At 51.7% G+C, this 22,538-nt stretch overlaps 3 non-coding genes across 3 annotated transcripts; 2 read left to right on the top strand and 1 right to left on the bottom strand.

Annotated features, from left to right (window-relative positions):
- The first annotated feature begins 8,290 nt into the window (after positions 1–8,290).
- Positions 8,291–8,454, top strand: LOC148094230 (U1 spliceosomal RNA). The gene has a single exon (XR_015716337.1). It is a non-coding gene; the product is annotated as a U1 spliceosomal RNA (small nuclear RNA).
- A 3,996-nt stretch (positions 8,455–12,450) lies between these two features.
- On the bottom strand, positions 12,451–12,541 carry TRNAY-GUA (transfer RNA tyrosine (anticodon GUA)). The gene is given in 2 exon segments: positions 12,451–12,486; positions 12,505–12,541. It is a non-coding gene; the product is annotated as a tRNA-Tyr (tRNA).
- Positions 12,542–15,310: 2,769 nt separating this feature from the next.
- LOC148094228 (U1 spliceosomal RNA) lies at positions 15,311–15,474 on the top strand. Its single transcript, XR_015716322.1, has one exon. It is a non-coding gene; the product is annotated as a U1 spliceosomal RNA (small nuclear RNA).
- The last annotated feature ends 7,064 nt before the right edge of the window (positions 15,475–22,538 follow it).

The following is a 22,538-nucleotide window of genomic DNA, read 5'->3' as shown; positions in this document are numbered from 1 at the left end:
GGCAGGACCGGATCTCGCTGCACCCGGCGCCCGGCAGCTTTGGCCCCACCGAGGCTGTGGGTCAGGGCCCGGGCTTGGTCTCGACTTCATTTCCGCGAAAATGACGCGCAACGGTGTCCATTAAACTTCGATACTAAGATCAGGGCTTCGTCACCGATTTCACAGGAAGCTGTGTGAGCCTCATTCATGATCTTTCCGATTCTACAGTAACCTAATCTTGCAACAGTGAACGGAGAATTTGAGCAGAATGTCAGGTGGAGGCGTCCGTCCGTTCACGGTGTAGGTGCGGCTGTGGGCCGGGGAGGGGTGTTGCACGTCTTTGAAAATCAAATGAACAAAAGAGTCCCATTTCCGCCCTGGGGAGTTAGGTTGCCTGCTTCAGGCCACCCGGTTTTATCTTCTTCTCTTCGGCGCCAGAAGAGTCCTTCCTGAGATCCCGCGCAGGTTAAAGGTGCTTCCTCCCCGGGGGTGAGCGGAGCGATTGGGCCGCGGCGCGCGGCTGTCCCTGCGCGGTCAGTGCCGGGAGCAAAGCCCGGCGCGGGGCCGACCCGAGGGGAGAGGCCAGGGGCGGGCCTGGCTGCGCCGAGGTCCGAGGGAAAGCGCTGCAGCGCCCTTGCCGCCCGCGGGGCGTTTCAGGAGGTTTCCTTCCTCAGTGTGCATTTCCTGAAAAGGAAGGTTCTCTTGCCTAGCCCCAACACGATTATGGAAATCAAGAAATCGGCACTGATTCCATATTTACAATATTATTCTCATTTACGGACATTATTCGATTTTCATCGATTGTCCCTATAATGCCCTTTGTGACAAAGGGAAATTCGAAACCACATGTTGCATTCAGCTGTCGTGTCTCTTTAACCTGCTTTGACCTGAAATCGTCCCCGGGCCGTTCTCCGCAGGCAGTCTTGACGACTAGAGGCCAGTTGTCCTGCAGCATACCCTTCAGGTTGGGCGCTGTCCTGCTTCTTCACAATCACGTTCAAGTATGCACATTTGAAACGAAGACCGCGTAAATAAATGATTTTGTGACCGTTATGGGCTGGCTTGGGTCCTTCCAAAACATATTTTCAGGTCCTGACCCCGGGGGCCTATGAATGTGACCTTCCTTGGAAGTAAGATCCCTGCAGACACGGGCGAGTTAAGGTGAGGTCGCTAGAGTGGGCCCCCAGCCGCTAGGAGGCTGTTACCCTTCCAAGAGGAAACGGCCACGTGAAGAGAGCGACACACGAGCAGAAGCCCTGTGACGACAGAAGCAGAGGCTGGAGCGATGGACCCGCAGGCCGCGGGTCACCCGTCGCCGCCGGGAGCTGGGACGCGGGAGGAAAGGTCCCGCCCGGGGTCTGAGTGCGAGCGGGGCCCGCCCACAGCTTGCTTTCGGATATCCAGCTCCCAGAGCCGCGAGAGAATGAGTGTCTGTCGTTTTCCGCTCCCCCGTTTGCGGTCGAGGCTTACCTTAGAGCGGGTGAGGGCTGGGGTCCAGGGAGACCGCGAGCGTCACAAAAGGCCCGTAGTCGCTGCGTGCGCGCGGGCGGGAGGTCCCGCCTTCCGGTTTGTAAAAGCGCAAGGCCCGGGCGGCGACCTTCTGCCGGCGGCTGGCGCCAAGCCTGCCCCCGAGCGCCAGACGTTTCGGGGTGCGCATCGCGCCGACCGGGGAGAAGGTCACGCACACCCGCCAGGTTTATGATGAGAAAGACTACAGGAAAATTCGATGTATAGGTCGTCAGAAAGAGGCGAATGAGAACTTTGCCATTGATTTAATAGCCTGGGAGTGAAGTGGAGAGTCGCGCAGTATCATGTGACGGCGGTGGGGGGGCTCTTGGCCACCCGCAAGTCTACATAAACTTGGACAAAGAAACCAAAACTGGGAGGTGCGGTCACTGCGGCCTCCAGCTCAAACGGCACCATCACCAGGGCAGAGCGTGCACCCGGGTCTGGGAGGCTGTGCACGTGAGCATTTCAGCGTCCACAGGAAATAGGGAAGGTCCTGGTGCTGCACGTGGGGTGCTCCTACTGTGAATAAAGGGCGTTGTTGTCAAGCAAAAAAATAAAATAAAAAAATAAAAATAAAAGTAAATAAAAACGCAAGGCCGTCCCTTCGACACCTGCCCTGGCCAGTGCGTGGTGTGGCTCAGCTGGCTGGAGAGTCGTCATCCCGCACACCGAGAAGGTGGCGGGTTCGATTCCCAGTCGGCCAGGGCACAGGCCTAGATTGTGAGTTTGAGCCCCGGTTGGGGCACGTACAGGAGGCAACCGATCGATGCCCCCCGCCCCCCAACACCCTTTTCCTCATCAATAAGCATACCCTCTGATGAGGAGTTCGAAAACAAAACAGTGACGCCTGCGAAGCACAATACATTGAGGCGCAGTCAGACGAGGTGTGCCTGTCCTTTGCTCTGACAGCCCTACAAATTAACGCGGTGTCCTCCTCTGGGCATCACACGTGGAGGCGCTTGGGGTCAGTTTATTCGATTATTGGTGGTGGTGACATTGATTACTTGGCTAAGGTGGTGTATCAGGTGTCCGCTGATGGGTAACAAAGTGCCCCAAAACCTAGTGATTTTAAACAAGGCCCATTTTACTTGCTCGCAATTCTTGGGCTCGCGGACTCTGGCTGGGCTCAGCCGGGCAGGTCTCCGGGTCTGGGGCGGGATCACTCACAGGGCTGCAGAGCGTCGGCGCCTGGGCGGCCTGAGGGCCCTCAGCTGACGCGGCGCATCTTCCCGGACAGGCTGACCCGGGCCTCTCCCAATAGGCTCCAACGGGCTGACCTAGCCTTCTCCTCATGGTGGTCGCAGCACAGCGAGTGAGAGCAAGCCCCGGTGAGAAAGTGCTTTGCAGCCTTCTTACTAATGTTGCGTTGGCCAAAGCGAGTCACCGAACCAAGTCCCGAGTGGGTGCGGGAGGGCCCTGCAGGAGCGCACCCCGGGGGCACGAGGGGCCGGCGCGCGGCCATCTGACGCCCGCGGTGAGTACCAGGCTTGCCCTTTGGGCCGATCAAGTGGTTTGTGTAGCGATCCTTTGAAGATAATTTGTAAATATCCTGTTCCTCATCAGACTTCAGCACGATAGTCTTTACCGCCCGTGGGTGACTCTTGATGATTGCCAAGTCTTGATTTTCTAGCTCCGTCGCTCATTCTACATTCAGCAGACGGCGTTCTGTTGGAAGGAGGAACTTTCCCTCCTCCCCTCACGTACAATCGATATGAACTCACGGCTGTTATTCGGGTGCTTATAACCCATCACTGTTTTTATTTAGTTGGGCGTTCAAGTGTTCTGTGAAAGCCCCTTGGAGTTAGCTACCTTGTGAGATGTTCCTTTCGCTTTGGGAGCATTTCCTTCGTTCGGGGCGCGAGATGCTGCAGCTCCTCCAGGGCAGGCGCCACCGTCCCGGCTCCGAGGGAAGCGGCCCCTTCCCCGCAGAGCCTGGCCCTTCCACTGGGGAACGGCCCTTAAAGCAGGGGCGGCCGCTCGGCTGGCTTATCGTCGCCGGGCGTCTTCACTGCGAGGCCCTTCGGCGCCCAGAGCTGGGGAACACGCACAGTGGGCCTCGGCGTCCGAATGTACCCCTTGCGGGGGACCCTGCGAGCCCCGAAACGTTCCAACGCCGAGGCGCGAGGCCCGGTGTCCCATAGAAAGTGACGCAAAATGGATTAATCCGTCCCAGACCTTTAAAATCAACCCCTGAAACAGCAATTTACCGTGAATTTTACTACCTAATGATACCACAGATCCATAAAATGATACACAATGAAAGCAATAAACACAATATACTGTACCGTAAAAGCAAAAATAAATAAACACAACGTAAAAACAGTACTGTAGATGATAAAAATGAAAATGTAATTTTTTCTTACCTACAGTGATGATAGTCACGGCTTGGATGGGGGGGCCAACACACACAGTTTCATGTGCTCCAGCAAAGGAGGGCAGAGTGGACTGGAGCCGTGTGAGGAGAATCTAGGGTTGAGAGCTCTGGAGACAGAGCTCAGAGGGCACCCCTCTGGATTCCTGGGCTGAGTCATTCCCCCATGCTGCAGAGGCCATCTTTCTCAGACAGATCTTTGCCAGCCAGGAAGCTTTTGCCTGAGGGGGTGGGGGGAGCAATTTCCTCACCCATTGGAAAACCTCTCACCCCATGCTGTAGAGTTTATACCTTGCTGGGGCCTAGGGCCTGAGGCTCATTAAGAGACTCATACTAATCAGGCTGCAGGCAGAGATGGACCTCTGGGTCCTTTGAGCTTTTGTCTGATATGCTTCTGGACCTGGGATTTGGAAAAGCAGACTTTGGTGTGTGTCCCAGTTTCTCTGGAGACGTAAACGCAGGTGGTCTCACTCCCAATACGTGGCTATACCACCGTGAGGGTCGAGAGACACTTTAGTTCAAGGAGACCGAGCCAATAATTCAAGTTTCAAGAAGGGAGACAGAGACAAACATAAAGCAAATCACACAGGGTTTATTTACCAGTTCCCAATGGTTCTTGGCACCAGCAGGCCACCCGGAGGATCCGCTGAAAGACACACACGAGGTCTGGGGGTGCGGCCGCAACGGCGTCGGTCACTGCAGCCCTCTGGAAGTTCTCCTAGAGAGGTGCAGGGCAGAGCAAGGCAGGGTCAGCTTTCCCGGAGCTGGGGATGAAGTCTGTGGAGGGCAGACAAGCATCCAAGGATGTGGCCGAAAAGCCGCTGCTTTTAACAGCTGAGTTGAAGGTGTGGTGCGTCTTCAGTGTGTCTTATCAGGGTCCTACAGAGCGCGGGCCTGCTTGGAAGCCAGGGCTACAAAGTGTTAATCTTATTGTGGCACGCAGGCATCACAATTACACTCGGTCACACAAGATGAAGTTACTTATTTCAAATCTAATACACCCATCAAACTTATATTCCTCACTCTAATACACACACAAATCTATTTCTATAACAGTGTGCATCTCGGCTCTGTCCAAATGCACCCAGCCCCAGCAGAGGGGACCACAAGACATGAATCGTTGATAGCCCCAAACAAGGTACTCAAAGCTAGTCACAAACAGCGTCTGACGTTGGCCTGCACCAGAGACCCTCCAAATAGACCTAGCAGATCTACTTAATACATAGAAACAAACTCAAATAGGCAGTCAAAATGGGGAGGCAAAAACCAAGCCCCAAATGAAAGAACAAGAGAAGTCTCCAGAAAAAGAGCTAAATGAAATGGAGATAAGCAGTCTATCAGATAGAGGGTTCAGAATACTGACTCTAAGGATGCTGAGAAAAGACAGGGAAACTATGAAGGAAATTAAGAATGACATAGCAGAAATAAAGAATACATTAGAAAGAATAAACAGCAGATTAGGGTAAGTTGAGGATTAGATCAGCAAATTAGAAAATAAGGTATAAAAAAATCACTCAATCAGAGATTTAAAAAAGCTATTAAAGCCCGGCTGGGCGTGGCTCAGTGGTTGAGCGTCAAACTAGGATCCAGGCGATCGGGGTTCGATTCCCGGTCAGGGCACATGCCCGGGTTGCGGGCTCGATCAATGACTCTCTCATCATTGATGTTTCTATCTCTCTCTCTCCCTCTCCTTTCCTCTCTCTGAAATCAATAAAGATATATTAAATAAACAAACAAACAAATAAATAAAATTGGTCTAAAGTGAGACACAGCATTAGCATTGACAGTGGTAGTGGCGTGACTTACAGCAGCTTTATCAGGGTGATATTTTTCAACAAAATTTGCACTTCAACCCATTTTGCACACATTTCTTTGATCACTGCAACAGAAGTACTCTCTCTGCCCTCCTCCTCCTCCTCCTCCGGGGACAATTCCTCAGTCGTGTCGTCCCGTCGTGTCGTGTCCCCCCCCCTCCCGTTGCTGCTCCGTCAGAACGTTTGGAAGGTCTTCTGTGGCGAGTTCAGTCCTGCGGTCCTCAACTAACCCCGCCACATCGTCGCTGCTCACTTCCAAGCCCGTGGACTGTCCCAGAGACACAGGATCCTCAACGATAGGAGCAGCCTCTTCAACGTCCTCAAGTACACGTTCAGGGACGGCTTCTGGCCACAATTTCTTCCATGCTGACTTCATTGTTCTGTGAGACACAGCCCTCCGTGCTCTGACTATGAGACGCAAGCAATGTAAGATATTGAAATGATTCTTCCAGAACTCTCTGAGGGTTAGTCTGTGTCCGAGGTCACCTCAAAGAGCCTTTGGAACAGTGCTTTGGTGTAAAGCTTCTTAAAATTAGACATGACCTGCTGGTCCATGGGCTGGATGAGTGGAGTCCTGCCGGGGGCAAAAACTTGACTTTGATAAAACTGAACTCTTCCATCAACTCGTCCTCCAAGCCCGGAGGGGGGAGCTGGAGCACTATCCATAACAAGCCGGCGCCTCACTGGAAGAGTTTTGTCTTGGAGGTGTTTTTGTATGCTTGGCCCGAACACTTCATGAGCTCACTCAATAAAAAATTGCCCGGTTACCCAAGCTTTGCTGTTTGCCCTCCACATCACATGCAATTTGCTTTTTATGACATTGTTTTTCTAAAATGCCCTGGGGTTCTCCGAATGGTAGGCTAGCAAAGGTTTCAGCTTAAAATGCCCACTTGCATTCCCACAAAATAGAAGGGTTACCGTGTGTTTCTTGGGCTCGTGTCCGGCCAGTGATTCCTCCTCCTTTGTTATGTAGGTCCTCTTCGGTATTTTCTTCCAAAAGAGGCCCGGCTCATCACAGTTGAAAACTTGTTGGGGCAGGAAACCCTCCGCCTCTACATGATCTTTCAGTTCCAAAACAAATTGGTCGGCGGCGTCCCTGTTGGCAGGGCAGCTTCACCATGTCTCACCGTGGCGTACCGTGTATGCCAGCTTCTCCTGTGAAGATTTTCAAACCACCCTCCGCGTGCCTTGAAAATATCACTCTCAGCACTTGTCCCAGGGGTGTTTTTGATGAGGTCAGCATGCAAATGAAAAGCTTTGCACAAATCATGCTCTCAGAAATGCTGCTACCGGCCAACGGTTGTTTTTCATTTATCCATATGGAAAGCAATTTTCCCACTTCTTCAATTGTCTGTGTTCTTTGTCTTGTAAGTGTTTTAACACCTCTTGCAACATTGGCTCCTTTAATGGCTTCTTTATTTTTTAGGATGGTACAAACTGTAGATCTGGCCATACCAAACTGCGTTGCCGGGTCACATACACGGACACCACTTTCATGTTTGGAAATAACCCCCTTCTTCGCCTCTACTGTCGTTCTGTTAATGATTCTCTTGGCTTTGCAGCTTTTATCCATGTCTCACAGCAAGGGGTGATTGGCAGAGGGCTCCTGAGATGACATGAACGCAGACCGATTGATTGCACACAGTCACAAAAACAAGTTGTTTGCAAGAGTGCTGCTGAGATGAGACGGGCACAGGCTCATACATAGTCACCAAGTAAGCCCAAATATCACCTCCGTGCTACTGATACCGTCCATTCCAATTTCTAGCTTAACACCACTTCGTTCCTCCTTGCCCTCCCATTCCGTACTTGACTCCCAACATCCATTTACTCGTTCGTTCAGTTCTACAGTACACACAGCACTGTTACAGAATCGTTTTGATCGCATAGCTGTGAAAAACGAACCTACCGTGGGACACTTTAGTATTGGTTGTCAGTTCTTGTCCTTAGACTTGCAGCTGCTTATAGTCAAGGTATTGCTCTGAAAAGTCATTTTGGTTATTTATTTTTCCTTTCTATTTTCACATTTTTGCTAGACAAAGGGTGGCAGGCTACATATATTTATGCTTTTAATTTTTTCACTAAACACAGTCAATGAATCGTATCTAGAAATAAACCTGGAGGTCAAGCAAGCCTGCCCTAACCCTGCCCCAGGCCACAGGGGCAACCAAAGAAAAAGTAAACAAACTAGAAATCCCAAACTGTGATCTTCCAGTGGGAAAACGTACATATGAAAGGACAGTAAGAAAAATCGGACCCCTCGAACAAACTTTAAACTACCAAGTAATGTTTATTTTAACTAGAAGGCTCAGCGGGCACCTCTCCCCAATCTTCTCTACCAGGCGGCTCAGAAGGGGGGAGGGGAGGCCCGGACGTCAGGAGGAGGGCGTGTCGCATGGAGATGAGCAGGAGCGCAGAGGCTGCCGGTCCTAGTACCCCGCGCCCCCAACCTCCCTGCGCCCCAGATCCAAAGGCCCTCCGGGTGGTTTTCGCGACGGGCGAGGCTTGCGCGAGGGTGCCCGAGGCAGCGAGGGTGCGGGGCCGCGGTGAGCAAAGTGACCGTGTGTGAAGAGCGAGGCGAGCGCGAGGGCCGGGGTGGAGGCGGGCGCGGCAACTCATACTTACCTGGCAGGGGAGATACCATGATCACGAAGGTGGTTTTCCCAGGGCGAGGCTTATCCATTGCACTCCGGATGTGCTGACCCCTGCGATTTCCCCAAATGTGGGAAACTCGACTGCATAATTTGTGGTAGTGGGGGACTGCGTTCGCGCTCTCCCCTGAATCTTGCTGGTTTTCAATGTCAGACTGGAGACGGTGGATTCTAAGGCCGCGTTTTGTCCTCTGCTGGTTTGTTCTTATTCTCGGTCTTGCGGTCTTATTGCTGGAGCTCCGGCGGGCGGTGAGGTTTTCTTCATCGAGATACTGACGTTCTGTCATCTTTTGCGTCTTCCTGCTGGACTTTTTTCCGCACGTGGTTTAACCTTCTACTTGCTCTCTGTCTAATCTTTGCAAGAGCTGCTCAGTTGCAGTAAGCTTTTCTTTTTTAATTTTTACTGATTGACTTGAGAGGAAAGAAACATCGATTTGTTCCACTTTATGCATTCTTAGGTTGGTTTTTGTTTTTTATGCCAGTAAATTGGTTCATTTTATTCCTCTTTTCCCCTTTACTTCTATTGCTCACGCTATTCCAGATGCCTGCCCCCCCTTCCCTCGGACCATCACCACACTGTGGCCTGTGTCTATGGGTTATGCATATACGTCCTTTGGTTAATCCCTCCACCTTCTTGCATCCAGTCCCCCGCTCCCCACCTCCTCTCTGACAGCTGTCAGTCTGTTCAGGGAATCCATGCCTTTGTTTCTATTTTGCTCGCCAGTTTATTTTGTTCGCCACTTTATTTTGTTCATTAGATTCCACATGTAAGTGAGGTCACATGGTATTTGTCTTTCTCTGAGTCGCTTATTTCATTTAGCATAATACTCTCCAGGTCCATCCATGCTGTCGCAAAAGGTAAGGTTTCCTTTTTTACAGCCGGGTAGTATTTATTCCATTGTGCAAATGTGCCACAGATTTTTTTATCCACTCATCTACTGATGGGCACTTGGGCCGTTTCCAGATCTTGGCTATTGTAAACAATGCTGCCGTGAACATAGGGTGCATGTATTCTTTCTGATTGGTGTTTCGGGATTCTTAGGATATATTCCCAAAAGTTGGATCGCTGGGTCAAAAGGCAGTTCCATTTTTAATTTTTTGAGGAAACCCCATACTGTTTTCCACAGTGGCCGCACCAGTCTGCATTCCCACCAACAGCGCACTTGGGTTCCCTTTTCTCCACCCCCTCGCCAGCACTCGATTGTTGATTTATTGACGGTAGCCATCCTGGCAGGTGTGAGGTGATACCTCATTGTGGTTTTAATTGGTTGATTCTTGTATGTGCCCTGACCAGGGATTGAACCCGCAACCCAGCTGAACTACCTTACCATGGCAGAATCAACATTTTAACAAGATTCCCAGTCCACTCTATACACCGGCGACTTCCAAACATCATTCGTCTCGTGGCACACATAAGCTAATTAAATTCTGTGGCACACCACAAAATATATATATTTTGCTGATCTTGTCCCCCCAAAACTGTATAATTGTGATTCATTCACACCGGACAGCTATTGTTCGTGGTGTTGGCTGTTGTCATTTTTTTATTTGACAGTCTAAGGGGAAAAGAGGTCAGTGCTCCTGACTAAATAGCCAGCTATTTCATGTTTTAAAAATTCTTGGGGCACACCGGTGTGCAACGGCACGCCGGTTGGAAAACCGCTGCTATACATGTTAAAGCTTGAGAAACACTGGTTTAACATACTCTACATTTTAGTTTCCTGTCTAACTTTACCCACTGGGATGTAAATTCCATGAGGCTAGGGATTCTTGACCGGTGATTGCACCATTCATAGTTGGCTAGAATAGTGCATGGCTATCATAGGCTTTAATATGCTTATTGGATTGATTTCTTGATCTCAGGCTTTAAAAAAAAAAAAAAGTTTCCAGTAGGTTCCCAAGTTCTACCTGAGTCCAGATCCGATTAATAATGCTCTGTCCTTCCTACAGAGAAATCACAGAATTGGAAACACTCCCTGTTCGGCTTCCTCAGTAATGTCCCTGAACAGCATTTGCTTGAACCCCTAAGTGAGAGCTGTAAAATACACTCCCTGAGCGCAAGGGAGAGGATCCTCTCGCCTACACCATTAGCCTCCAGCCTAGCCTCCTTCAGGCCCTTCTCACTTTAGGAGAATGGGATCACTGTACAGACATCGGGAAAAATCAGGTCAAGAGCAAGCGCCTTACTTTTCTCACATACCTGCCCCTTCTGTCCGTCCATTGCTTCACCCTGGTATAAAAGCTGTAGCGGAGTCAGAACTTTACTTTTACCCTTTTTGGGTCTCCAGCGGGGCCTGAGAATTTATTAAAAGGACGTAAAACAGATTAACCGAAGAAAAGCATCCAGATTTTTACGTGTACATCGGGAGCCCCCGTAGGAAAATGACAACCCAAAGAAGTGAGGCCAGGCGGGCTTCCAAAGAGCCCTGGTTTCTTTCATTGGAGAGCAGTATTTAGAGACAGAGATGTAGTGCTTAATGTTTATCCATACTGGCGTGTCATTGCTTTTAAGCCCTGCATCTATTTTATTCGCTGGATTATAATACACTGTTAGCGTTAACTTGATTTGCCCGGTGGGAGGAACCCTTTCAAATTGGCTCTTGTGTTCTTGACCTGACCCCATCGGTCACTGTACATTTCTTTACTTTTAAGCATAGCTACATGTTCCAGGCTCGGCCCCTATTTTCCCCACCTAAGAGCCTGGCCTCCCTCTCCCCCCGCCCCCCAGATGCGGACGTGCCCCTCCACCTCCCCGTCCACAATGACCTAGGTTCACTTTTTGGCCCAGGGAGCCTTACTGGAAAGTGATGGAGAAAGGATATTGGGCTAGGTGGGGGGCCCACTTTCAGGGCTTCATGAGGCAGATAGATGCCAAGTACTCGTGGCCAGTCTGGGGGCTTGGCTTCCCCTCCTCTGCCCCCCTCACCCGACTCCTTCGGTAGAGGCGGCTGCTTCCTGAAATAGGCCAAGTCTCCGTGGCTTCCTGGCGAGGCGCTGCAGTTCCAGGCGGAGAGGGAGACAACGCCCCGTGCCGGTGTCGGGGTCGGACTCCTTGCCCCGGCTCCGCGTCTTTTGCAGACCTTACGGATCCCGCCTGGTGTGGGCCCAGCACCCGAGGCCGCTCGCTCACCCGGCGGAAGTCCCGCAGAAGCGCGGCGACGCCCCCTCCGACCGCGCGGCAGGCGCCTCCGCACGGCCGAGGGCGAGGGGCGGCGCCCCGGAGGGCCCCCGCTGCTCTCAGTTACACCCCAGGCGGAGCGAGTCGGCCGCGCCGGGGGCTCACGCTCACCGGTGCTAGTCCCCAAAGCCCACCGCCCCCCTCACCCCCACCCCATTCCCCCGAAGCACCAAAGCTAGGTTCCCAAGCTACCCCCGCATCCCTCAGGGGCCATAGCCAGTGAAGGTCTAAGGCTCCGTCCTTGGTCCCTGTCCGCCGGTCCCCGCACACGGCGACGTTCGAGGCCGGGGCCTCTCCGTAGCCGCAGAGCCCTAGACTCTCCCGACGGCCCCGTGTCAGGCTGCGGTGGACACGGCCTCCCGAACACGGCCTGGGGCTCAGCCCGCCTCGACAGCGGGACAGCGGGCGCGGCTGGCACTGCAGCGGGGAGGCCGCGGGCGGCCGGCGGGCCAAGGAGAGGAAGACGTGCGGGGAAACGCAGCTCCCAGCGTGAGAGGCAGAGCCCGAACCAGAACCGAAAAGTGACTTGTGGCCCCCGGGGTCAGGGCTGGGCACCCGGGGCCTCAGAGAGCCACCCTCCCATAGCGGCTCCACTGCCAGTCCTCTCGGGGATGCGCTCCCACTGTGTGTACGTCGAAGCTCTGGAGTTTCCTTCCCTCGGGACCGGCGGGCGAGAGCAAGGAGCGCCCCGCACCCCCACCCCCACCCCCACCCCGGCTTTGTACCCAAGGCGTAGCCGGCTCCTTCTTGGTGAAAGGCCAGCCCCTCACTTCCCGGGTGCTCTCGGGTTGGGCCTCCGAATCCTCCCCTTCGGGCCCTGCCAATTCAGCCGTAAGGGCCCAGAGCTAGAGTTAGCCCTCTGGTCGGAACCCGCTGGCCAGCGGCCTAGGGCGGACCTGGGCGCCAGGCGGGGGCGCCCTTCCCGACGGGGCAAAAGCGTCAGGCACCTCCTTCGAGCCGGAATCGAACCAGCGACCTAAGGATGTCCGCACGAGACGCAGCCTACAGTCCTCCGCTCTACCAGCTGAGCTATCGAAGGGCGCACGCTGCCAGGCCCCGGTCATCACTTTTTCTTGAGATGACGGACGCCAAGCCACTGGAGCGCCCGGTCTAACCCGCCCCGGCTTGGCCCGAAGCCCCTTTGAAGAGAGCCGGCCGCACGCCGCCTCCGCTCCCTCTCCCGGCGGACCGAGCGAGTCCTGGGCGCCCGCCCGCCCCCGGGGCTAGGCGGGGGCCCGGCGCCGCGACTGCGGTTTTCAGGACGCCCGGGTCCGGGCTCTCCCCTGTCGCCTCATCTCCCCTCCCTGTGCCCCTTTGTACAGGGGGCGGGGCGGAGGGGGAGGGCAGAGACCCTCGGCCGGAAAGCGGGTGGCAAGGGGAGAGGGGGAGCGTCGGCGAAACGGCTGCGTGGGGCGGGGGCGGGAGGCCTCCGGGAGGAAAGGAGGAGGGCGCGCGGGAACCCGCACCGGCGCCGGGTAGGCGGCTGCGAACCGCCCGGCCACCTGCTGGTTTTTAAGTGCCTTTAGTTTTGCCTTATGCCAAAAATGCATATTTGGCGTGTCATATTCTGCCACCATCATCTAGCCCGGATCGTGCAGTTCTGCTGATTGACCTCCCTGCTGTGGTCCTTGCCGCCTTTGCAGCCAAAGTGTTTTGTTTCCTTGGGGGGGCGGCGGGGCGGGGCGCGCTAAGCTCAAGCCATTCCTCTGCTCTAAAGCTTCTAGTTCGCTCAGATTGAAAGCCTTACAGTGTGGCCTACGAGACCCTCATGACCTTGGCCCCACCCAGTCACCTCTCTGACTTAATTTTGTACTTCTTTTCAATTTTGCTCCGGACACAGGGCCTCCATGCTATTCTCCAAACCCAGTCTTACCTGGGCTTTTGCTCCTGATCTTTATGCTAAGGACGCTCTTCCCCCAAACATGGCGGTGACCTACTCCCTCCCCTCCTTCAGGTCTTTGCTCACATAGCACCTTCCCGATGTGGCCTCTTCTGACCACCCAGCTTAACACAGCCACCTGCCCCGTACTGCGACTCCTGATCCCCTTTTCCTCCTCCCCTCCCCTTTTCCCCCATAGCTCTTTTTTTTTTTTTTTTAACCTTTTAATTTTTATTATGTATTACATAATACACTGCATAACCTTCTAGGAGGGGTAGATGAGCATAACTGAGTTATTTTTCATCCATCAGGAAAATGCTTCCTTAGTGAATGTTCTCCAAACCCTTTGACACATAGTAACGATTAACTCCAGAGATGCGCCTATCTCTTTCCATCCAAGTCCACGGGCACGAATAATAGGCAACCCTTTTTTCCTTGCCCCCGTTACCGAACCTATGGACGCGCGCAGGGGCGACTCCGGGGATGAGTGTGCACGTGCCCATGATGGCGAGCCCGGGGAGCACCTCGAACCACACCGCCGCAAGGTTACCAAGGCCAAACAATACCTTCCAGGTCCTTCCCCCATAGCTCTTAACGCCTAACATACCAATTAATTTACCCACTGTGTCCAGTGTCAATTTTCTTCCACCCCACTCCTCTAAGGAAAGCAGGGGCGCCGAGGAGGCTTCTCGTCCCCAAATTCCTGAACAGTGTCTGGCACGGGCTATGCACTCGATACGCAGTTGTTGACTGGAGAAATTTTCAATGGCATCAAAGAGGAGGTGAGGCTATAAAAAGAAGGGGCCGGGGGCCGGGGGCCGGGGGCCGGGGGCCGGGGTTCGCGCAGGGGGAGGTGCGGCCATCTTGCTCGATCGGGAAGCAGGCCTCCTTACGTTGCGAACTGCAGAACTCTCAGCGTCCCACGACCCATCCGAGCCGCTTCCCGCACCGAGAGACTCGACCCGACTGTAGCATGGCTTCCAGCAGCCTCAGGGCCCGTCCCCAGGAATGACCTCCCGTCCCTCGTTAATTAAATGCCTGCCTGGAAAAGTTTAACACCCGACCTCCCTCGCCTAGAGCATTGATATGGCTTTGAGACGTAATCGGGCGGGACAGAGCCTGTCTCCCGGTCTCCAGGAGGATAGCATCCTAGCCTCAGTCGGTGCCCGCCAACGGGCACGGCTCGCCCTCCTGCCTTCATGCTGACCAGCCCTTTGCAAGTTTTCACGTCTCTTGTGACTCTACTGAGTGCCCCCTACCCCACCTTCCATCTCCCTTTAAAATGCCCAAATCTCCTCCGCACAAATCGGGGTGGAGCTCATCTTTTCCCACTCTGTCAGTAGTTACTGAACAAAATCTGTTTCACCACTTTCACTACTGTCTGCTGTGTTCACTGGGACAGGGTCCAAGTCAGAAAGGACCAGAGGGCACTTTGGGGCCACTGCGTGTGCGTGCCGGGGCAGTAGGAGCGGAGAAGGCAGAAGGGCGCCTGACCCTGACCACTGGGGCTCCTGGGAGACGCCCGCCTGACTGCGGTTGAAGGGGGCCGCTCAGCACTTCAACCTGGTTTTCGTTCCCCGTTAGGAGGCGGCGAGATCCGGTCCTCCCGGGTCGGGGACTCTTCGTCTCGCGGCCACCGGCTCGCGTCCGGCCGGGGTCGGAACGGAAGAGCTGGCGCCGGTGACGTCACGGACGACGGCGACTCGTATGCAGATGAGCAGGAGCGCAGAGGCTGCCGGTCCTAGTACCCCGCGCCCCCAACCTCCCTGCGCCCCAGATCCAAAGGCCCTCCGGGTGGTTTTCGCGACGGGCGAGGCTTGCGCGAGGGTGCCCGAGGCAGCGAGGGTGCGGGGCCGCGGTGAGCAAAGTGACCGTGTGTGAAGAGCGAGGCGAGCGCGAGGGCCGGGGTGGAGGCGGGCGCGGCAACTCATACTTACCTGGCAGGGGAGATACCATGATCACGAAGGTGGTTTTCCCAGGGCGAGGCTTATCCATTGCACTCCGGATGTGCTGACCCCTGCGATTTCCCCAAATGTGGGAAACTCGACTGCATAATTTGTGGTAGTGGGGGACTGCGTTCGCGCTCTCCCCTGGCGTGGCGGTGCATAAAAGTAGACCTCGGGGACGCTCACTTCTCCCTTCCTGAGGAGCTGTGGGCGTTTGAGTTGCGGCGCAGACACCGTGCGTGTCTGCGGGTGGTTGTGACTGTTCCAACCGCTGCGCCCGGGAACTCAGGGGCTCTAAAGAGGAGACCGCGTGTATCCTGCTCAGAATGCTTTGGAGAAGTGGTCCTGTGCCCACGTAGTTACACGTAGTTCCTAGTTGGGCTTTTGTTGTTGTTCCTGCTCCGTCGGTGGGTCGGTCGCTTGGTTGGCTTTCCGCTACTTTCGGTTTGCTTGCTTTTCGTTTCCCTTGCTCTAGGAGATGTATCTGCAAAAATACTGCTAACGCGAGGTGTGAGACGTTACTGCCTGTTTTCTTCTAGGGTTTTTTATGGTCTCACCGCTTTACATTTGAGTAGTTTATCCATTTGGAGTTCATTCGTGTGTTTGGTGTAAATTGGTGATCTAGCTTCATTTTCATGCATGTACCTGCCCAATTTTCCCAGCACCAGTTATTGAAGAGACTGTCTTTACTCCATTGTATGCTCTTGCCTCCTTGGTCAAGTATTAATTGGCCGTCATGGCGTGCGTTGATTTCTGGGGGGCCTCTGTTGTGTTCGGCTGATCTATATGCCTGCTCTTGTGTCAGTACCAGGCTGTTTTGATTACAGTGGATTTGTAGTATAGTTCCATGTCCCGTGTTGTGATCCCCTCCAACTTTGTTCATTTTAAGATTGCTGAGGCTATTCGGGGTCTCTTTTGGTTCCATATAAAATTTTGGAATATTTGGTCTAGATCTGTGAAGTATGCCGTTGGTATTTTAATAGGGGTTGCAATAAATCTATAGATTGCTTTGGGTAGTATGGATATTTAATAATTTAATTACATCAATCCAGCAACATGGTATATTTTTCCACTTGTTTATTCCTTCTATAGATTGCTTTGGGTAGTATGGACATTTTAATTATTTAATTCTATCAACCCATGAAGATGGTATATTCTTCCACTTTTTATTATATCTTCTTTTTTTTTTTTCAGCGTTCTGTAGTTTTTCCAATACAGGTCTTTCCACCTCACTGGTTAAGTTTATTAGTATCTTAATTTTTTTGTTGTTCCAATGATAAATGGGATTGTTTTTTTAGTTTCTTTCTGAGGGTTCATTATTGGTGTATAAAGCTGCCATCGATTTCTGGGTGTTCATTTTTGTACCCTGATACACTGCCAGATTCATTTATTAAATCTAGTAGTTGCCGCCCAGCCGGGCGTGGCTCAGCAGTTGAGCCTCGACCTAGGCTCAGCGGTTGAGCGTGGACCTAGGATCCCCCAGAGCGTGGTTGGATTCCCTGTCAGGGCACGTGCAGGGGTTGCCGGCTGCATCCCCAGCAGGGGGCGTGCAAGAGGCAGCCCATCCATGACTCTCACTGATGTTTCCCTCTCCCTCTCTCTCTCTCCCTCTCTCTCTCCCTCTCCCTCTCTTCCTCTCTCTGAAGTCAATACAGATATATTTTTAAATAAGTAAATAAAAACAAGTAAGTAAATAAATAAATAATAAATTAGTAGTTCTCTAGTGGACTCTTTAGGGTTTTCTACGGACAGTATCATGTCATCTGTGAATAATGACAGTTTTACTTCCTCCCAATTTCGATGCCTTTTATGTTTTCTTGTCTGGTGGCTGTGGCTAGGACTTCCAGTACTATGTTGAATAAGAGTGGTGAAAGCGGACATCCCTGTCTTGTTCCTGTTCTTAGGGGAAATGCTTTTAGCTTTTGCCCATTGAGTATGATGATGGCTGTAGGTTTGTTATATATGGCCTTTATTATGTTGAGCTATGATCCCTCGATTCCCACTTTGCTGAGAGTCTTTATCAAAAATGGGTGTTGGGCCTGGCCGCCAAGGCTCAGCGGTTGAGCAGCCACCTATGATCCAGGCTATCCAGGTTCAAGTCCCAGTCAGGGCACGTGCGGAGGTTGAGAGCTCCGTCTCCAGCAGGGGGCAGGCAGGAGGCAACTGATCAACGACTCTCTCATCATTGATGGCGCGCTCTCTCTCTCTCCCTCTCTCTCTCTGTCTCTCTCTCTCCCCCTCTCCCTCTTCCTTCCTTTCTCTGAAATCCATCCATAAGGACATATTTTAAAGGAAGAGAAGGGAGGGGAGGGGAGGGGAGGGGAGGGGAGGGGAGGGGAGGGGAGGGGAGGGGAGGGGAGGGGAGGGGAGGGGAGGGGAGGGGAGGGGAGAAAGGAGAATACAGAAGATGGAAATAAATAGGTGTTGGATTTTTTTGTCTATTGATATAATCATGTAATTTTTGTCTTACAATTTTTTTTATGATGTATCACATTTATTGATTTGCAAATATTGTACCAGCCTTGAATATCTGGATTAAATCCCACTTGGTCATGGTGTATGATCTTTTTAACATAATGCTGGATCTGATTTGCTAATATTTCCCAGGGAACTCCAGAAACATTCAGTGTATAGTACAAAAAGTCCACTGATTTGGTAACTAAGTGCCTTCTGAAAGTAAAGAAAAAGGGTATGGCTAAAGCACTTTGAACAGAAGCAAATTGTAGGGGAACCAACATGAAGGTGGGCAGGACTGGAGGGAGAGTGAGTGTGTGAACATGTGCCAGGGAGAGTATGCGGGGGTGTGAGTGTGGGTGGGCATCTGTCTTGTCAGTGCGGGAACTCTGGGCAGGTGGTTTGGGAACCATGAGTGGAGGAGCTTCTTGGTGCTGCTGAAGCATGCTGCTCCACAGGGCCCTTACCTCCACTTGAGATTGAAGTACATCATTTTGGAGGATCCATGGGGTCCTCCTCAGGGGCATGATGCAGGGAGGGGCCGTGACTCAGCATCCTGAGGCCACAGACAGGTGCTCAAAGCACCAGTGCTGTGACCAGATGTCTTCAGAGGCAGGGGCCTGATGCTGCGACCCACATTGGCTAAACCCGTGCCCCTGGATTGGCTGTGTGTCTGGCCTGCCCCGCTGTGACACCGCATGCCCAGACACAGGGAACTGCCCCAGAACAGGCAAGCCTGCCACTGCTGCCAGGACTCTGTATGCGGGGACCAGGACGGAAGCCCAGGAGGCAGGGACCTGTCACTAGGACCCAACATGCCTGACCTGTTGGCCAGAAGATGGACCTGCTAAAATGGGAAGACAAAGAAACCACCCCAAAATGAAAGAAAAGGAGGAATGGCCAGAAAAGACACTAAATGTAATGGAGGCAAGCAGTGTATCGGATATAGAGTTCAAAGTAATGGTTATAAAGATGTTCAAACAACTTAGTGAGAACTACAAGCAAGTTAATGAGAACTGTAAGAAAGTGGAAACTTCGTAAGTATAAAAAAAGATGTAGAAACCATAAGAATCATTTGGAAATGAAGAATGACAGCTGAAATAAAGAATAGCCTGGAAGGAATCAACAATATATTAGAAGCTGAGGACCAAACTAGCGAATTAGAAGAGAAGGTAGAAAAAAACACCCAGTAAGCAATTAGAAATAAAATGTAGCCCAGCCAGGTGTGGCTCAGTGTTTGAGCATCGACCTAAGATCCAGGCGATCAGGGTTCGATTCCCGGTCAGGGCACATGCCTGGGTAGCGGGCTGCAGCCAATCAATGATTCTCATCATTGATGTTTCTATGTCTCTCTCTCCATCTCCTTTCCTCTCTCTGAAATCAATAAAGATATATTAAAAATAAAATAAAATGTAACAGCAGGAGTATAGTTTGAAGGAGTTTGGGGACAATATGAAATGAAACAAAATCCACATCATAGAAGTACCAGAAGAAGAAAAATCTGAGAAAGGAATAGAGAACCCGTTTCAAGAGATGATAGAGCCCGGTCGGGCGTGGCTCAGTGGTTGAGCGTTGGACTAGGATCCAGGAGATCAAAGTTCCATTCCCAGTCAGGGCACATGCCCCGGTTTTGGGCTCGATCCCCAGTAGGGGGGTGTGCAGGAGGCAGCTGATCAATGACTCATCATTAATGTTTCTATCTCTCTCTCTTCCTCTCTCTGAAATCAATAAAAATATATTTAAAAAATAATAATAAATGACAGAGAGGAGGGAATCAAGATGGTGGTGTAGGTAACAGCTGCACCCGCCGCCTCCCACAACCACATCAAAATTACAACTAAAATACAGAACCACGATCACTCAGAACCTCCTGAAATCTGGCTGAACAGAAGCCCCACAACCAGGGAACTGAAGAGGCACTGAGACTGGTAGGAGGGGCGGAGATGCAAGCGGATCGGGGCTGAATCAGGGAGACGCGACCACGGGCCCACACCCGGTGCTGCGGTTTAAACCCTGGAGGGAATCTTAGCTGTGGAAGTTTCCCAGAGGAGTGAGGGATCCAAGCCCCACATTAGGCCCCCAGCCCAGGGCTCTGGGGCTGGGAAGAGAAGTCTCCACAACTTAGGGCTGTGAAAAACAGCTGGGACTGTCGCTGAGGGTCCCAGAGGCTGCGGGAGCCCCAGCTGCTCCTCTTAAAGGGCCCGCGCACAGACTCACTCAGATATGCTCCCTGTGAGCCCCAGCGCCGGGCAGCAGCCTGAAAGGACCTGGGACACTCGGGGAGGAACTAACCTGCCTGGAATCTGGGCGAGAGGTGGAGGGGTGGCTTCCTCCCAGGCAGAAGGGCTGGCAGAGGCCGTTGCTCCTTTGGCGAGTCCTCCCCGCACACAGCCAGCCGGCAGGCAGGCACAATATTTGAATCTCCAGCACCTGAATCACACCTTTGGCCCTGCCCCACTGGTTCCTATAGGCCTCGCCCCTCCCCACCTGCAAGCTCATCCAAGCCATTTCCAGTGGCTTTTCTGTGCAAGTGGCCTCTCTAGCCTTATGCTTAGGACTCTCTAAAATCTCTCCAATAAGCAGCAGCGTGCCCATACATCTTGATAAGTGGCCCCAGGCCTGGCACTACTGGCAGCCTGCATTGGCTCATAGCTTGGCCTCTCTTGGACACCTCCAAGCCCAGCACAAGTAGCAGCCAACTACGGTTTGGTGTGCAGCTCATGCTGGGTGGCCCTGGTCAAGGCACTGGCAGAGGCTGACTTTGCACCTCCCAGGAGGTCCCAGAGGCAGTGCACCTGGTGGCCAGACTCAACCACGCTGGATTACAACCCTACCACAGCCACGAGTGACACACTCAAGGGGTGCACTTGGTGAACACCAAAGCCCCACTGAAGTAAATCCTGCTCCATAGGGGTGTCTCCAGCACAGCAGCTCTTTGGCAGTAATTGCGGCTGGTCCTCACAGCTGATTGATCTGGGGATCAATTCCTCCCAGTGATGCCAACAGTAACCAAGGCTCAACTACATCAGGACAGTGCACACAACCCACACAGGGGAGCACCTAGAAGGCCCAGCACAGGTGACTGGGGAGGCTGAGCCACTGGACCCTACAGGACACCTACTACACAAAGCCACTCTACAAATTCCAGGAGACATACCAACTCTACCTAATACATAGAAACAAACACCTGGGAGCAGCCAAAATGTGGAGGCAAAGAAACATGTCACAAAGGAAAGAAGAGAAGAAATCTCTAGAAGAGGAACTAAATGAAATAGATCCAAGGAAGCTAACAGATACAGACTTCACAATTTTGCTTATAAGGATGTTTAAGCATACTATTATGAAAATAACAGAAAATCGATAACATAATAAAGTACCAATGTGAAATGAAGGCTACACAAACTGAAATGAAGAATAATTAACAGTAGAGTAGAAGACACTGAGAATCAAATCAGATATTTGGAATATGAGGAAACAGAAAGCACCCAACCAGAACAGTAAAAAGAAAAAAGAATCCAGAAATATGAAGATAGTATAAGGAGCCTCTGGGACAACTTTAATAGGCCCAACATTTGTATTATTGGGGTGCCAGAAGGGGAAGAAAGAGAGCAAGAAATTGAAAACCTATTTGAAAAAATAATTACAGAAAACTTCCCCTACCTGGAGAAAGAAATCGACTTTCAAGTCCAGGAAGCACAGAGGGTCGCAAAGAAGAGGAACCCATAGAGGCCCGCGGCAAGACACATCATAATTAAAATGCCAAAGGTTAAAGACAAAGAGAGAATCTTAAAAGCAGCAAGGGAAAAGCATTTAGTTACCTACAAGGGAGCACCCATACGACTGTCAGCTGATTTCTCAACAGACACTTTGCAGGCCAGAAGGGAGTGGCAAGAAATATTCAAAGTGATGAAAAACATGAAACTACAACCAAGATTGCTCTACCCAGCAAAGCTATCATTTAGAATTGAAGGTCAAATAAAGAGCTTCACAGATAAGAAAAAGCTGAAGGAGTTCATCACCACCAGACCAGCACTACAGCAAAAGTTGAAGGGTCTTCTTTAAGAAGAAGCTAATGAACAAAAGAATCTGATGAACTAAATAGATCCAGAGACATTGACACATGTAACAGATGATCATACTTCAGAGGAAAGAGGGAAGGGGGGTGGTGGTGGGAAGAGATTAACCAAAGAAGTTATATGCATATATGCATAACCCATGGACACAGTCAATAACAGGGTGAAGGCCTGGGGAGTGGGTGGGAGCGAAGTGGAGGGGGTCTATTTGGGGGGAAATGGGACACCTGTAATACTTTAAACAATAAAGATAATTTTTTTTAAAAAAAGAAATGACAGAAAACACCCTAGCCAGTTTTGCTCAGTGGTTAGAGCACTGACTCTCAGACTAAAGTTTCTGGGTTCAATTATGGCCCTAGTCAGGGTGCATGTGGGAGACAACCAATTGATGTATCTCACATTGATGTTTTCCTCTCTCTCTCTCTCTCTCTCTCTCTCTCTCTCTCTCTCTCTCTCACCCCCCACTCTCTCTGAAAAGCAAAGGAAAAAATAACCTCAGGTGAGGATTAAAAAATAAGTAAGTAAATAAATAAATTAATTAATTAATTAAAAAAAAAAAAAACAGAAAACTTCCCTAAGCTGGGGAAGGGAAAAGTCATTCAAGTTCAGGAAACACAGAGTGTCAATGAAGACAAACCCCAAAAAGACCCACACCTAGACACATCATAATTTAAATGGCAAATG

Source organism: Miniopterus natalensis, chromosome 1, assembly GCF_054644295.1.
Source record: "Miniopterus natalensis isolate mMinNat1 chromosome 1, mMinNat1.hap1, whole genome shotgun sequence".
NCBI lineage: Eukaryota > Metazoa > Chordata > Mammalia > Chiroptera > Miniopteridae > Miniopterus > Miniopterus natalensis.
Note: the sequence above shows the minus strand (reverse complement) of the source record. Positions and strands in the feature narration are given on the sequence as shown.